Source organism: Athene cunicularia (genome assembly GCF_003259725.1).
Source record: "Athene cunicularia isolate RWA chromosome 2 unlocalized genomic scaffold, athCun1 chr2_part1, whole genome shotgun sequence".
NCBI lineage: Eukaryota > Metazoa > Chordata > Aves > Strigiformes > Strigidae > Athene > Athene cunicularia.
In genome coordinates, this window is record NW_020799095.1 from 93,765,220 (window position 1) to 93,771,677 (window position 6,458).

The window sequence follows — 6,458 nt, forward strand, 5'->3', positions numbered from 1 at the left end:
TTGTTTTTGGAGTTAACCTTTGTGAGAAACTGTAGCATGAAAAGCTTTTGACAGTGTATGATTAATGTCATGGTCTGAAGAAACAAATCAAAACATGATTTTGCCATTGTTTGTTGTGCCACATTTTAAACGAACAATACCACATGTAATAAACTATTATTGTGTTGCTTGATGAAGGCTGTAGAAGGCCACTGTGTCATCACTATTAAATTTATCAACCAGGGTTCTGCAGGTGGACATTAAGTCTGTTGTAATGTCAGCATGAAACATCCATGATCTAATTGGCTTGCCTGCAGAGACTCCATGTAGCCTCAACTTGGAAAGAAAGGTCAGAATTCAAAGAACAGATGGCAACTGGCTAAAGTAATTAAGTGCTGAAAATCCAATCCTTCTTTACACACATTGCACAGAATATTTAATCAGAAATTTGACCAGCGAAATCAGAAACTCAGTATTTTTTTCCACTTTTTGGACTCTAGGAATTAATTTTCTACTAGAAATAAGATATTTATAGCATTAAATAAAACATTGAATATGTTAAAAAAGTCTTCTAAATAAGATGAGAACCTTAATATGAGAAAAGGAACAATTTTAATTTAGAATGTTGTTTTCATTATGCAAAATATCCCTTCAGGGAATAGCAGAGACAGAAAGCAAATTATTCTCTTATCATTTGTCTTCAGCACCTTGTTCTTCAGTTCAAATACAATAGATTATGGTTCTAGTTATATCCATATGGTCAGCAAAATAAACTGTTGCATTATTGAGAAAGGAACAAAGTCAGGTTAAATTAAATCAAAACATCTGTCACCACAATATATCTTAAAATGCTGGGAAAAAGAATCATCTTAACCCATTACTGTGGGCAAACTATTCTCAATCTGGGTAAATGGACTTAATTTACTGAAAAATTAACACATTTTTTTTTTTTAATTACTGATTGAGATATTGAGAAACACCATAGTCAGTTGGGAAAAAAAACAAAAAACAAAAAACAAAAAAAACCCACTTAGGAAACATCTTTCATCTTATTTCCTCAGGCTTATCTCCCATTTGTTTTGCTGCCTTTTATACTTGGTCGTTCCCAGGACCTTTAGTGAAGGTCCCTCAGGAGTGTTTCTGCATAGAGCACATCCTTCACAGAGTGCATTTGCAGCCATGTCCCCAGAAATGGCTCCTTCATGTACCCCCCATTTCTCCTCATCTGTCTCCTCACCTGTCTCCTTACATGTCCCCTCCACGCTAGCTGTGTTTCTTAAATACATCAAGGTCGGTTTGCTGGGGTTCCCTGACAGACTGCCATGCTGTTCCCATCAGTGTCAGATCCATCCCTGACCAGCACAGGGCAGCTGATGGCCTCACCCTGCACAGGGCATTCTGTAGCTGGGTGTGCCTAATACACCTAATGCAGCTGTTTGACTACTTTTACTAGCATTTAGGTAAAAATGAACAGGCAACATAACCATTGTAAATACGTTACTCATTAATTCTTCTGTTTCCCATAGGTAGTCTAAAGTTTTCATAGTTTTGAATTTATGTAACAAAGAACTGTAACCATAATGTGCCATCGTTAAATAGTAGATAAAGAAACTGGTGTAAGTACCAAAATATTGTGCCTTTCAACATGACTTTGAGATAACGCAGTAACCTCATACGAGGTTTTCAAATAGATTTTCTTAAAAATAAGCATGTTGGAAGGGCAGCTGACTGCATAATTTTGAGCAGAAGCATAAAATTTACTCCTTGTAGTTTAGGTGCTCTTATTGTGCATCCCCTGGCCTACCACTGTCTTGTGATTAATGAAGTGGAAGGCACAGAGGAGAGCACAAGACAACAACTAATGGCTACTAAAAAATGCAGACATGCAGGTTTGACTCCATAACACCAAATGAACAAAGCTGTTCAGACTGCATAATTTTGTATTAACAGTTTCATGACAGATTTTGACCAGAGATCCATGTATGGCTTTTCCGCTGTGACAAATATGTATTTGCTATATACATTTCAGGACAACGTGTAGTCACAATGAAACGAACGTGACTGACTCATGAGCTCAGCAACAGGAACACTTCAAGGGTGGATTGGTTTTGGGAAGACTAACAAATGATATCAGGTATTCTGGCGTCTAATCACTATGTGTAAACCTGTGTTAGAATTGAACAAATATATGAGACATCTTTTTCATACTTGAGGTTTAGGCCTGAGAGAGACATAAATCTGTGTTCTGTAATGATTCCTGTATTTGCAATATTTGTTTCATATTTTTTTTTTTTTTTTTTTTTTTTTCAACTCTGAACTTCAACACAAAAGATGATCAAATATTTACAATTCAAAAAACCTTGGTGGATTTGCTTTATAGCTATTATCCCCTCCTGGGAAAGGGAGCATGCATGGAGTAAGTTCTCACTCTCCTTTCTTTCTTGCTTCTACTCCTGAAAAGAAAGAAAAACCAAAAAGGACAGGGAAAGGGGAAGGTGTGTGTGCAGGAATTTAGAGGTTTATGTTAGTTTATACTGCATGCATGGGTTCATAGTTCTTTATTGTTCACACTCAGTTGAGAGTGATTCCTGATTACATTATGTCTAATGGGTGCTTACCTTGCCTTCTCTACACTAGTAAATATCATCAGATCCAATTAATACTGTGCATCAATTACAGATCCCTTATAGTTCTCTCTGTACATAGCTCAGGGACATCTCAGCTGATTCCTTTATCTTATTGTGGCTTCATTTACTTTAGTCTCACTTACTTATAAAGACATAAACCACACAGTCTTGCCAAAACATTTCTGAAACTTTGGAGCACTCTACAAAACTGACATGTCTCAAAAATACTGAGAGAAAAGATGTCAGATCATTTCATATTAAGAAACCTCTCAGTAACCTCTGATAACACCTCAACTGTAAACTACAGACTTTGACAGACAATTCCTATGGTTCCTTTGCATCTTTTGCTCTTCTTGACATAATCTTACTCACTCCTTTTGGGTGAGAAATGAGAAATGTTTACTCTTAGAATCTAACTGAAACTTAGTAGTTTAAAAATAGCAAAATGTTCTTTTTATTAAATTAGAAAAAAAAAAAATTAACAGTAACATTTTGTCTTTTCAATCAATCAGTCAGTCTGTCTCTGGCACGCTCTGCATGAACATACTTCACACATTTTTATTATTTGATTGTTTCTGTCTTTCCAAAGCTGTGTTTTCTTGTCAGTGAAAATAATGCATCAGAATCATAAAAATCTACCTTGGCAGCCAGAAGATGAGAATCATTCTTTGAATAAATTAAACTTGAAAATCAGTCCTCAAATAAGGTTTACTCCTCTGATGCTTAAAAGGAGACAATGATACTAGGTAAAGCCAGAGTGCAATTAGAAATAAGAAACTTTAAGATTGTCTTCATTTCTGCACATCGATTTAATGCGCTTTTTGGGTTATATTTATTATTCATAGAATCATAGAATGGATTGGAAGGGAATTTAAAGACCGTCTAGTTCTAACCCCCCTGCCATGGGCAGGGACACCTTCCACTAGACCAGGTTACTCAAAGCCTCGTCCAACCTGGCCATGAACACTTCAGGGAGGGGGCAGCCACAACCTCTCTAGGCAATGAAGAATTTCTTCCTTATGTCTAATCTAAATTTACCCTCTTTCAGTTTAAAACCGTTAACCCCTCATCATGTCACTATAGTCCCTGATAAAGAGTCCCTCCCCAGCTTTTCTGCAGGCCCCCTTTAAGTACTGGGAAGCCACTATAAGGTCTCCCCAGAGCCTTCTTTCCTCTAGGCTGAACAACCCCAACTCTCTTAGCCTGTCCTCATAAGGGAGGTGCTTCAGCCCCATCATCTTCGTGGCCTTCTCTGGACTCATTCCAACAGGTTCTTGTCCTTCTTATGTTGGGGGCCCCAGAGCTGAACTAATTAACTTAGTCCCTTTAGTAAAATCATTATGGAGCACTTGTAAGACCCAGACACAGTTCTGCAAAACAAAATTAACTAGAAGGAGAGAAAATGTAAAAATATTAAAATACGGAACTGAGGAAAAACTTAGCAGCTGCTATCATCTAATTCATGTGGTCCAAAATCTACTGTCAACTATCCAAGTGGCATGGTAAATATGAAACCATAAAACAGGTTGAAAAGAGGCAATTATTTGTTCATCAGTAAAATTATGAATATTGGCTCTTATATTCACTTGTTTCACTGCTTACTACCCTTCTTCAAAGCCATCTGTCCCATAAGGTGGAAGCAACAGGTGGCAAATTTCTTCTGTGGGATACTTATCTTTGATGTAAGTTAATTTAATTTCTTTCCAAGACAGGTAATTTTCAAGTTCTACATATTGTAACTCCACTGACACCTATGGAATAATGCTGATTTGCACCATTTGCATCTCCCCCAAACTTTTATTTGTTTATTTGTTTCTTTACCTTGCATGTATAAAATAGTGTTGTTTTTTTTTTTTCACAAGAGTCATTTATGTTGAAACCCAAGCATATGGAAGCAAACATATGCACTGTCAATGACATCTACAAGCTCTGAAATAAATCCAAGGTTAAAAGAGACACAAATTTCATTCATTTCCATAGGAACACACATACTAGTGTTTTGGTTTTGCTTGGTCCTATATTAATAAATACTTCTGAAGAAACCTTCTAGACCAAATTGTTGAAAGCCTGACAAAAAGTGGTTACCAAATTGTCTTGCAATGTCTTGGCAGATAGAAAGCATGAAGAGACATAGTTAAAGTGACATTAGAGAACAGAGGAAGAGATGAGGCTGGGTGAGGCAAAATCTTAGTCATGAATAACAGAAGTACAATGTGACAAAACAGAAGAAGAGGAAAAAGCAGCAGGAAAAGTCATTGTCTTGGTGAAAATAATAATTTTAGCCTATAGGATGGGAACACTCTTTGGGTCAATGAGGCTACCACTGGAAGAATGAATTGGAATTGTGATGGAGTGTTCAGATTACAAAAGGAGTTTGAAGAGAGCAGTTCTTCCATGCAAAGCAGAATTTTTCTAATATTTTTTTTCATCTTGAAATATCTGGGGATGGTGTTGCAGAATGACAGATGCTGATCTAGGATCCTGATCACAATAGCAAGGTGGAGCATCAGACAATTCAGATATTAGTTTTGGTGCAACCTTAGGCAATATATTTCACTTAGATTTATGTGCAATCCTTCCAGTACTTTTTTTTTTTTTTTAATTAACATTTCCATAAAACACTAATTTTAATAATGGGAAATATTAAATTTGAATTTTGATCATCCTTGTATAGGAGCAGATTCCTATTTACTATTCACACTAAATGATACAGTGTATGGGGTTGTATGTGGCGGGGTTTTGGTAACAGGGGAGGGGCTTCAGCTGTGGCTCCTGTGAGAAGTTTCTTGAAGCTCCCCACCTCCAAGTCAGACCCACATCTTGCCAAGGTCAAGCCAATTAGCGATGGTGGCTGCCCCTCTGAGTTAAGGTATTTAAGAAAGGGAACCTGAGATGAGGAGGAATTGTGAGGGAGATACCTATGCAAACACTGAGGTCAGTGCAAGAAAGGAGGAGGTGAGAGGGAGGTGCACTGAAGCAGAGACCCATTGAAGCCCGTAGTGAGAGGTCAGGCTGTGCCCCTGCAGCCCATGGAGGTCCATGGTGGAGCAGATGCCCACCTGCAGCTTGTGGAGGACCCCACACTTCAGCAGGTGGCTGCACCAGAAGAAGGAAGAGACTCTGAGAGATGCTTGTGCTGGATTAATCTGTGGCTGGGAGTACTGCAGCCCATGGCAGGGACCCGTCCTGGAGCAGTTTGAGAAGAGCTGCAGCCCTGTGGGAAGGACTCATGTTGGAGAAATTAATGGATGTTTTGCTGATTAAGGTTACCAAATAAACTCGGATACCAGAGTGAAAAGAGTATTTTACTGGTGATACCCAAATAATGTAACAGTGTAATACAGAAGTCATGCAGTAAGAAAAGGCAGAATAGCGCACCTAAAGCAACAAACAGGAAAATGCAGGGTAATGCATCAAATCATTACTACACGAGAGAGAGAATAGTGATTAAGACAGATCCATCACCACCTGCATCACCCAGACCCGCAGTGGCTGGGCAGCCCCGGTTACAGCGAGGGTTTGCAGAGCCTGTCCCGGCAAGGGGGAAATCCTACGCGGGGCGTCCACCCATAGGTGAGGCTGCCAAAGTCGCTGTGAGTGGGCCCAGCCTTATATACCAGAGATCGACAGGCCAGAATAGCTGGCACCTTTGTTTTGAGTGGAAAATTTCAGGTTTCATTCTCCTGTTGGATTCCACCCAAAGCCTGGCCAGGGCTCGGGGGGGAGACCAGGGGAGTTTCTAACAAGGCCGAATAGGTGGGTTCTCAGCCCTGAACAAGGCTAAACAAGGGAAGCTGGATACATTCTCTCAGCATTTCGTCCTCACTACTGATTATATTCTAGGCTGCATAT